The sequence below is a fragment of the Pipra filicauda genome, unplaced genomic scaffold (assembly GCF_003945595.2).
Source record: "Pipra filicauda isolate LSUMZ 115617 unplaced genomic scaffold, ASM394559v2 scaffold215_size1667880_pilon, whole genome shotgun sequence".
NCBI classification, from domain to species: Eukaryota; Metazoa; Chordata; class Aves; order Passeriformes; family Pipridae; genus Pipra; species Pipra filicauda.
Window position 1 is genome coordinate 1464936 of NW_024104327.1, and position 11456 is coordinate 1476391.

Consider the following 11456-nt stretch of genomic DNA (forward strand, 5'->3'; position numbering starts at 1 on the left):
AAGACCATGGATGCAGGCCATACCCTGCCAGTGAGCTGCAGCGCCAGCAAGGAACCTTGGGCAGCTCTAACTTATTATGTGGTCATTTATTAAACACTTGGGCCTGTGGATTAAGAAATATGGGCATGCTGACATGTCCAGCACATTCTGACACCTGCAGAAGATCAACCTACCCTGGGGCAAACAGCTTCATGTTATTATCTAGCCAGTGTGATTTTTGGGGCCGGTGATTACAGGGAGTATATACTGCATCTGGCACAAGGGTACACTAATCTCAGCTGGAAACTAGAGATGTTACAATATCGTAGGAGTAAATTAGCAGAATCTGTCAAAGTATTTTTTTCCAACTTTATAGAATGGTATAAATGCTTGTGAAGATGCAATGAGAAGTGCACTGTCTTGTCTACCAATGTTTCCCACTCAGGTCGAGGTGCAGAAAATGAACAAAAATTTAGAGGAGAAGGTAAAGAGGCAAACAAAAAACATCCAACTTCCATGACTGTACAAATGGGGGCCTTTTTAATGCCACACAGCTCATGTAAATAAAATCCTTTTGCTGTGAATCTTAATTAAGGGAATGATTGTTTCTGGCCATCACTTGAAAGGCAAATGTTTTAATTGCTTCTGATGTCTTTTCCTGAGAAAGCTTTTTTTCCCCCAGAAGCCATATATCCCAGGGACATTGCTTTTCCTTGCTGCCTGTCCTGGAAGGGTCCAGCAGCAGCAGGGAAAGGAGGTGGTTTAAGGGGCTATCGAGTGAAACGTGTGCATGAGTTAAAGAGCAGGAGCCGTTTAAGATCCCGAAGTGTCATTAGCAGTAACATGTCACATAAAATGAGGTGCAGATTTCCATTTTCATTTGAACTTCAGGTGTTTAGTAATCCAGAAGCTTTATTTAAGGACTGACCTTTAACCTGGCCTGTCATTCCAATTGCAAGGAGTTGATGGCCACTGGGAATCAATGGGCAGCATGAAGGTCACTTCCTAGAAAAACTGTGGCTATCAATGTGTCAGTTCCAATGAAGTATTATAACAAAGCAGGCAAAGAGCCTATCTCAGTCCACAAGGCACCAGCTCGCTCTCGGGCTGCCTCTCTCCCCATTTTCAGCTATTCTGTAAACACAAACAGAAATGAGCTGTTATTTAATGATATGTGTTTCTGAAGGCATGTGGTGCTTTCAGTTCTGTGGGTGGCACAAGCAAGGGGTGGTTAGAAATCCAACACTCGCTGATGCAGGAGCCAGGGGAAATCCCCTTATTCCTGCACAACGAGCACTGCAGCAGAACTGATCACAGAGCCGCTGGTCCAGTGAGACCTGGACAGCCCCTTGTGGCACAGCCATGCAATTCCATGGCCACAGGGCCGTTGAATGGTTGGGTTGGAAAGGACCTTAAAGATCATCTTGTTCCAGCCCCCCTGCCATGGGCAGGGACACCTTCCACTATCCCAGGTTGCTCCAAGCCCTGTCCAAACTGGCCTTGGGCGCTTCCAAGGATGGGGCAGCCACAGCTTCTCTGGGCAACCCGTGCCAGTGTTTTATCACCCTCATTGCAAAAAACATCTTCCTTGTATCTCGTCTAACTCAATCCTCCTTTGGTTTAAAACCATCACCCCTCGTTCTGTTGCAATGCCACAGTTGTCTCCTTGGTGTCTTCCCCAGGGCTCAAGAGGGAGAAAAGCGTGTCAAAAGCTACAGTCAGCCTGGCCTGCTCACGCTGCTGGGATTAAAATGAACATTTAATGAAATGAGGATTTGGTTTGGAGGTTGGCACAAAGGCTCTCATTTGCATCCTGGCCAAAATCTGTGGTATCTGTGCAGTGAATTATTTTTTTGCAATCACGTAAAAAATGTGGGGTTTTTTGATTTCTACTGAAATCTAAGAAATTTAAGCTTTTAGGAGCAGATTCCCCACGGTAAGTCAGAACCCAGCTCCTGCTGTATGCAATAGGCATTGGATGGCCAGTACCTTTAGGGTCTGGCCTGGGGAAGAGCGGGGTACTAAAGGCACACGTGTCTATCATGAAGCTCAAGTGAGGTCCCACCATGAGAGCTGTTAAACCAAATCCCAGCCGAGGGATAAGAGAGCAGCCAGGAGTTTGTGAGATGGGCACTGAGGATTGTCCCACGCACACACCCTACCCTGCCCCATCCCAGTGCCACGTGGAGGGGAGATGTAGCCCCTCTCCACATGCCAACTGCTCCTGGACTGGTGAAGGTTTTGACTTACAGGGTCAAGGATGAACATCAGCATCAGTCAAAACCTCTCAGTCTCTCACAATGTCTTTGTGCTGAGTTTTCAGCATGCAGCTCTTTTCAGCAATCTGTCTCCAGGGGTTGGGAAATTCCCCTATAGGAAAATTCTTTGGAAAGTCTTTTAAAAGACCTTTCTAATCATTAATAATTACAGTAATTTATTATAAACCTTTCTGTACTCTTACAGAGCCTGCAAGATCTTCCCTATCAATTCATAACAGTTTTGAGGGATAAGTCCATTCCCTGAAAATCAAGCAAAATAGAATTTTAATTGGAATTTCTTTTCCAGTCATAGGAGTCATTGTTGAACTTACTGTTTGCATATTAAGTGTCTTTTTAGATCACTGAGCATGCAGATCCTCTGTGCAAAATCAATATGAAGTCTATGCCTGTCTGTCATGTGAATATAAAACCCTCTGTAAAAGGTCAAGGTGATAGAAATTAATGAATCCCAGTTCAAATTCAAAGTTCCAATTTTGAAATAAAAATTGAGAAATGTGACCATAAAGTGCAACCAAAAGTTTGGATTTCACTCAACAACATGTAGATATAAATTGGAACAGGACTGGAGAGAGATTGTTAGAGCATTTCCTCCATCAAAACAATAAACCTTGTGCAAAGGTAAAAATAAAATGTTAAACTAATGTTACAAAAATCACAGTTTGTTAAAAGTGTGATTGATATAAGGCATTGGTATCCACTTTAAACACACAGATAAAGTGGAGTTCAAATACACATCAAGTCTACTTGCCCATGACTCTGAGCCTGATCCTGCACTCCATCAGCCTCTAAGTATTTCAGTCATTGAAAAAAGGAATATAGTCTCTTTAGGAATTTAAATAGGTGAGTCAGATCATGCATGGAGATAATCTGTCACAATATTATTTATATTTCACAGTACTTTCTTTTAAACTCCTTTATTTCCTCGTTTCCATTCCTTGTATCCTCTTATTAAGGAAAAGAGAGAGTAATTATTGCACAGGGGGGCTGTTCCAAAGCTTTCTACACATACCTATCTGACTGCTAGTTATAGACAATCGTGATTAATTCTATTGAATGGATTTTAAAATGTATTTATTCCCATACCCTGTCCCTCGTTCGCAGATCGAAATATTGGATGCTTAAACACAAAGGTGAGCGTATGTTTTTTGCAAACAAACAGAAAGAGCACAGTTTCTGCCCCAGTAGCAAAATCAAGCTAAATTCAGGTTTTGGAGATCCTGACATAGAGGGAGATTATCACCTCAGCTTCAGTGGAGTTGCATGGAGCGGGGGCGTATCCTGTGCATTTATTAATTTTCCCTTTTTTCTCGCTCCCATCACTTTAAAGGGTCTCGACCACCTTCACACCTGAGACGCACTTTGACTAATTTACACGATGATGGTTTCCTCTGTGCACACACAATAAAAACACTAACTACAGAGCAAACAAACCGCAAGGGAGGGGAAAGTCCTGTGTGCCGAGGATGCCGCTACACCGAGGAATCAAGATAATCTGTGCTGGTTATTGTTATGGTTGGGTTTTTTTCCCCTTCTCTTGGAGCTGGAGTTCCCCTAGCAAAGACCTGGAAGCAGCCTGAGTTTCCATGCAATAAAGCAGCAGTGAGAAAAGCTCAGAGTAATTAAGTGGCTGACGCACAGAAGAAGCCGTTACAAAGATTTGACTAAATTGCCCATTCATTAGTAGCACGGCATGGAAGGAGAATTACAAATAGACAATAGAGCCTGCAGTAATTCAATCTAACCTTGTACTTACAGAAAACAATGAGATAATGAACAGAAAAATTACCAGGCACATATTGCATTTTGTCGAAGGGAGGAAGAGGGAGGGGGATCGGATTGGGACTGGGGGGGATGGAGGGGTGGAAGTGGGGGGGTGCCGGCGAGAGCGGCCTGGCACATGTAACACTAATGGCATCGCTCAAGCTGAGCAAACATTTCTCCAACACAATCATAGTTCTCAGTCTAAGGGCCTCTGGGGAGCTGAGATGAGGCTAGATCGTGAACAAAAAAATGTAATTTATAAGGCGTCTGTGGACTGGAATTTATCATCGGATCCGCTCGCCGCCGCTCAATTGATATGTAGTTGATTTCAAACAACACCCCCCAGGCGCCCACAGGGAACATTTTTTAGATTTTACGCTTGGATATATCTGTTTAACTCACCATTTACCAAAACAACGGCTGATGACAGCACAAACAAGTCACTCTGGAAAAAAAAAAAACCACCACCACAGACATACACAGACACGCACACACCCCCCTGGATAGCACTAAACCACGAGGGTTAGGGCTTTGCAGGGGTTGTGGGGAGGGAGAAAGCAGAGGCAGAGGTTGAACTTGGGGTGTATTTTACAGGGAAGACATGGATGAATCTTCCACTCAATTTTTAAGCCCATGTTGGAGCTTTCCACTGGTTCTTTTTTACATTTGCTTCGCCAGGCAAGCATCACATTGGGCTCGTCCCCTGGAGCAGATGTTGGGGCTGGTAGCTCTGGAAGGGGGCTGTGGGGTCACCCTGGGGTTGGGGTTCAGTGTGGGGGGAGGGTTGCAAAGTACAGCAAAAGGTGTACATAGCATCCCTTGTCTCGATGGAAAGGTGTCCCAGCATCTAAATCCTGACCATTCCTGAGGTGTTCCTGGAGTCCTGGCACCAGTGAGAAGAACTGGAGTGCACCAGTGGGAGCAGAGAGAAGAAAAGTTATCATCGCTGTATTTCAGTGCCACCAGAGACTCAAAACCAGCTTCCTCACTGTAAAAGGGATCTCAGTGCCTGAGTTAATAAAGTGCTGCTACTTCCCATCTTATGAGAGAACTTCTGAAATTCCCCCAGCTGAATTTTGCTATGAGTAACAAGAAATCTCCCCTGACCAAGCCAGTTCACATAATAAAATTCTGTTGCATTTACTCTCTAAAGAAGGAAAACCAGTGCTGACCTTAAACTATTTCTTGCAGTTCCCTCCCAGCACTGTGAGGAAGCCCTGGACTCAAGCTGTCCATTGTGTCAGGTATTGTACAGACACCAGCCTGGAGGTGAGTCTGAAATGTTCAAGGGCAGGTTGGACAGGGCTTGGAGCAACCTGGTCCACTGGAAGGTGTCTCTGCCCATGGAAGAGGATGGAATGAGATGGTCTTAAATGTCCTTTGCAGCCCAAAGCATTCTGTGATTCTGTGACACACAGAGACCACAGGGAAACAAACAGACAAAAAAAAATTTTAAGAAAATAGTTTTATGGAGATGTCAGTGAAAGCTGTCTTGTGCCATTACACAAGCTGTCCCCAACAATATTTTACCTACTTCAGTATGTTCATTAATCAACTTTCAAAACAAGGGCCTCAGTAAGGTAAAGAACTAGTGTCAACTGGAGATGGTATTTGGCTGCTCTAGCAGGATAATTATTGAGGTTGGAAGAGCCTCTCCAGGGGCCACAGGCTACATGTGAATTAAACAGATGAGATGTTACTGCTGTTATGGGGCTGGTCTTCCCACTGATGTCCAGTCTGCCTGTGGAGAGGTTTTGGGGGTGGTTGGGTGACAACTGGCAACTGCTGCCTGGTAAGGGACGGCATAAGAGCTGGGATGTCCACCAGGAGAGAGGAGTGGCTGGGAGGAATCAGAGGTAATTCAGGGTGAGGAGGAGCTGAGATGGGAGAATGTGGCACCTACTGGAGGCAGATCCAGCAGCTGCCCAACATGGACTCCTCTACACAGGAACAGACCCACCACGCAGCTCAACAATGCGCAGCCACCGATTGTTCTGACTCGTGGGCATCACCCCAGTGCAGTGAAAAAAGAAAACCAAACATCAAAAACCACCACTGCTGAACCCCTGGCCCACCAAAAAAAAAAAAAAAAAAAAAAAAAAAGAACAAAAAACCCCTACAAAAAACCCAAACAAACAAAAATCCAAACACAAAACCTGCATAAACACAAAACCAACATAAAAACAAACAAACAATAAAAATTGCTTTTTGAAAAGACCACGGGATAAACACTAAAGCCCAAATCTACAGAGTCAGTGTCTTGTCTGGATGAATTTATTTCCTACTTACTTCTTCTGCTTCCTTCATGGCACCAGTTTGCTTCAAGAGGTCACACAAGCAGGGAAATTGGCCCCTCTTTGCTGGGTGGAAAATGGATCTTCCTGATCCAGGCAGAAAAATGGTCTCTGTTGGATTAACCACAAAAATTCTTTCAAATAACCAAACCCAACAACTGCTACATGGTTCCTTACTACTGGTTGTAAATGATAGCAAGGTCACCTAAGCACTTTCTCACCTAAGATTCTTCCTCCACCCTCCTTGGAATTTATTTCACAAAATATTTTCTGACTTACATAAAATCTTTCCCTCTGCTCCAAAAAGCACACAAAAGGGAAATGCCACATATGGGGCACAAAAACCCTCTACAAGTGATGGCTGTGGGGGCAATCAGTGCCATCTCACCACCCAAACACCTTCTAAAACTACTGACAACAAATCGTTGCACAGGCTTGGAAGGATTGCAGTTAGAGCTGCATAAAATGGTTTGGAATAAACATTACCCGTGGCAAATATCATGTGCCTCAATGAGCCACACTTGAGCTTTTAGTAGGAAAAAAACAAAAAAAAAGACAATGTCTCAAGCTTAGGAATTCTATCTTGGGCTTGCTTTGGGGTTTTTCTCTCCTCAAAGTGATACATTTTAAAAAGATGTTCCTTATGGGTTTTTGTTGTTGTCTAAAAGAAGGGAGGGTTTTGGCTGGCTTTGTGGCAGTATGGTCTATCCTGGGTCTTAAGCTGAAGTTTGTGTCATCTGAAATCACTGGGTCTGGCACTGGGAAACCCTGGGTTGCTGTTCCCAGAGAAATGTACACAACACATGCAGCCTAAACTCCCTCCTCAAAGGCATGGCAGGATATGGTGTCAAACCTTCACTTCTGGGTCTGGCTTTCTGAGATCGAGATGAGTGATAGCCCTCAGTTAATCCAATAGAAAGTACATGATTTCATGTAAAAATGGATGAATGCCCAGGGAATTTACCTGGTAAACTGAGTAATCAGTAAAGAGATTTGTACTATACACAATTTTCAGAGAAACTGCATAACAATACTACTTCTATGTTAATTTCTTAAAGAAGCCTCTATTACCTTACTATCCATGTGTGTGAGTCTAAAAAAGTATCCCTGCTATTTTTTTTTCCTATTTCCTTGTTTCACCCAAAATTGATAATAAAATAGAAATCTCCATGGTTGTGTCCAGTCTTTACAAGTTACATGAGCACAAGCAGGTTGGGGGTAGAGACCTTCTGAATATGGGAAGGTTGAAATTCTTGTCTTAGAGAACCTCAAGAGAGCCAACACGACAGACCTTACAAATTCTTCCAAATACAGGAAACCTTTTAGCTAAGTTCATTCCCTCTCAGGCACTAAAGACTGTCAATCACAGGATGCAAATCCCCAAACCACCACATTTCATCAGTTCTGGTGCCAATGAGGCAGATGCTGTTAACCACCTCCAGAAGCCAAAGGGCAACAACTTGACTTCTAACCACAGAGACTTCAGATCTAAAGATGAGGAAAGCCCAGACTTGCTGGTGATGAAGAATTAGTTGTTGGACTTTCAAATGTTCCCTTTTAACGTGCTGAAAAGCTTTGTGCTAAAATTGTGGTCCCCAAACCCACAAAACCCACTTTGGTTAATGCAAGGCAACATTCTGCAGTTACACAGGGCTAGAGCTTGCAAGCTGACGTGGGGTGTTGGGGTATTGGGGTACCTCTATTACAGTTTTTACTGGTGATGGCACAAAGGCAGATCTGGCAGATCATGCACACTTTTGCTTTTGTTCTCCATAATGACTTGTATTATTTATTTTTTTTTTGGTAGCAGGCCCAAAAAGAAACTTAGCCCTTAAACAGGACAACCAAAGTCAGATCTGAACGTGGGTCATCACGTTGGCACAAGCCTACTCACCTTTACCAGGGAATTGCTGAGATGCCCTGTATGGGTTCCTGCCTGTGGTGCCCCATGTAGAACCAGACCCTTTAACCACCAGATTTCATCTGTGAGATCATGAGAGTGGACATTTGGTGGGGGAACTGGCAATGTCAGGTTAATGGTTGGAGTTAGAGGATCTTTGGGGTCGCTTAACACAAAATATTACACGGTTCTATGATCTTAAGGGTCTTTTCCAACCTGAATCATTCTATGATTCTGTGACTTCAGCAAATTTAGGAGTGTGCAGTATTAGCACCGTTGTTACCTTTGTTACCACCCAAGCTGGGGTTCAGATCACTTTTCTCTGCTGACCCTGATCTGGAGCCGGGAGGTAAAATGGCTTTTGTTATGACTTTCCCCTCTAAGTGAGGTAAATGGAAGCTCAGTGTTATGTCAGCCAAGCCGTGCCAGCAGCGCAACTATTTTCACCATGGCAAAATGCCTTTTTTTTTTTCCTTTCCTCCTGGATTGCACAGTTCCTTTGACAGGGAAGGGTAAAGACCCTCAAGGGTTCTCAGAGAACATCAATATGTTTTGTATTTAATGTGCTGGCTCGGTTACAGCAAATTAAGGAGAGTGGGCCCGGTACAAGATAATGCAGCCTGCAGTTCCTCACTCCCTAGCCGAGTGGAATACACTGAAAATGATACTCCAGTGTGGAGAAATACTGCACATTACATCCCCCTGCAGTAACAGAAGAGACATTAGGCAAAGCCCTGACTCTTAATGGTACACATCAGGAAAACATCTGAGCTTGGGCCTTCAATCACAAACGCTGCAGGATTTAAAAATGAATAAACTTCACATTGTGATTCTCTTATTTATCCTTTATGCAAATTGTCCCTGGGAGGACACATTATGTTCGCTGCATGGCACGGCGCAGACCCACATTAAAGCGTGGAGGGCCACTCTTATGTAATGCACAACCCTCCCGGCCCCTCCGTGCGGTTTGTGGTGCAAAGAGAAACAAACACACAAAGGAAAAAAAAAAAAAAAAAGAAAAAGCCAGCCTCAACCCCCCCAAACCTGGAAATGTGTTCTCCTTTGGCTGCTGAAAATATCCCGATATTCAGGCAAAGAAGCAGTGCGGAAATATCCCGCTCTCTTTTCCCAGTTGTCAGCCTGTGACAGAAGGAGATGGCGAGACTGGGGGAAAAAAAACCCTCTTTGTAAACTAAAAATACAGAAGCAAATATTTTAAAACCCTGAATCCTTACAAGGTAGCTGAGAATTTTGCTTAGATTAATATAACGCATTAATCCACGTGGCCACAGCCCCTAGAAAGAAGCCAGCCTGTTAGCTAACCTTTCTGTTATTAGCTCCCCCTTCTCAATGGGACAGAGACACAACAGAGTGGATCGACATTATTTTTCCTGGGCAAAATCTCTTGCCCCCTTCAAGCTTTTCATTATTAGCACAAATCTTCCGCGGTGTCCTTGAGCAAGCATTCGCCAGATGACTGGATGGCAGAGAAGCAAACAGCCCTACACGTGAAAAAGGAATGGGAAGAGAGTTCAGGGACTTGGCCACAAAATTAACTGCTTGAAAAGACACAGGGAAGACCTGTTAAGTAGAGCTCCAAGGGCAGGCTACCAGGTGGGTCAAAACGCCATAATCACAAATCCATCCTCTTTAACATTATCTGAGCAATTTCCTAATATGCCTCCTGCCTACCCAGGAGACAGCAGAACGGGCGAGGGGTCCTGTGTTTAAAGTCATCTCTGTGCTGTGTAATTGTGGCTGGCAAATAATCCAGGCTGAACAAACTCTTCACGTCAATGAAAATATACATTGACTGTGATCACCACCTCTGTAAGAGCTGCTTCTGAATTCAGGATTTGATTCAATCCTTTTTTTCTCCCTCCAAGTTGCACCCCAAGTGGGAAAGGTGCATGATGCAGATAGCAAAAAATGGGTGTGGGCATTGAGTCCCATCTCTGTCCATGACGTGGTTTTGCTGCTGGCTGGACTCTTTTGTCATGTCTCCAGTACTGAAAACTGGTATCAAAGGCCAAATCACTGTGTCCTGTAAGAAAAACAGGAGTGAAAGCCAGAAGAGATGGGAACCTCCACCTTACCTGCCACTGTGAGGGTGGTGAGGCCTGGCACAGGTTGCCCAGAGAAGCTGTGGCTGCCCCATCCCTGGAATTGTCCAAGGCCAGGTTGGATGGGATTTGGAGCAACCTGGGATAGTGGAAGGTGTCCCTGCCCATGGCAGGGGGTGGCACTGAATGACATTTAAGGTCTCTTACATCCAAAACCATTCTATGGTTCTATTATGGAGGTAATTGCAGAGATACATCAGCCTGAGAGTTTAGCAAAATATTTGAGTTTTTCCATATAACATTGATTAAGAATGAGTGCCAAAAAGCAGCCTGAAAACCCATTTCTGAAATCCTACTTCCTGTAATTAGGATATTTCTAATTTTCCTCTTCTGCGCAGTTTTTTTGGAACATTTTCAGCCCAGTCTGAGTATTTTAACAAAACTCGTAGGAACCAGTGGTCGAAGGTGAGCTACAGATTCAAAAGCTACCACAGTAGGAGGAGTCTTTTGGAAAAGTGTCTCATTTCCTGAAGAAACCAGGCTAAAACCATCAGAGAATATTTAGATATACAATAAGAGAAAATTAGTTCTGATGTGTCTCAGAACTACATCTGGTTGGAGACTGGATCCTCAGCCAGCTGGACCCTTGGTCTGAACCAGTATGGTTGCTCATGGAAAATAGTGTAAAAATCTGAATTTTGCAGATAGTGGCAAACTGGAAGACGTTGCAAGGACCAAACAAAAAGGGCTACCACATTCTGCTCATGCCTGGTGTGACATCTGCTGTTACCTGTTGTGAGGAGAAAGGTGGTCAGAAATACAAATGGCAAAAAGAGAAAACAAAAGTAAGCGTAAATTAACAGGAGGAATACAGAAGAGCAAAGACTAGACTATACCTTTGCTAATCCTAACCTGTTGTCAAACTAAAGAAAATAAGTATTTCATGCTTTCACAGTAATATTTTTAACTATGTTTCTTAAGGAAATGAGGCTGATAACTTTTGAAGCTGTTAACAAGTTTTAACAAAATATGACAAAAGGTTAGCGATCACAAATATACCAGATATATTGAATTAGTTATTGTAATTTTTTTTTGGGGAGAGGGAGAAGATAGCCAGTTAAAAAAACAAACAAACAAACAAACAACAAGAGGGCACCAGATCATGGTCTTGTTCTTCTGA

At 43.6% G+C, this 11456-nt stretch overlaps 1 long non-coding RNA gene across 1 annotated transcript; it reads right to left on the reverse strand.

Annotated features, from left to right (window-relative positions):
* Positions 1–906: 906 nt before the first annotated feature.
* On the reverse strand, positions 907–8340 carry LOC120323229. Its single transcript, XR_005563520.1, has 3 exons — positions 8208–8340; positions 6309–6424; positions 907–1113 (listed from the first exon to the last, which is right to left on the reverse strand). It is a non-coding gene; the product is annotated as an uncharacterized LOC120323229 (long non-coding RNA).
* Between the last annotated feature and the right edge of the window lie 3116 nt (positions 8341–11456).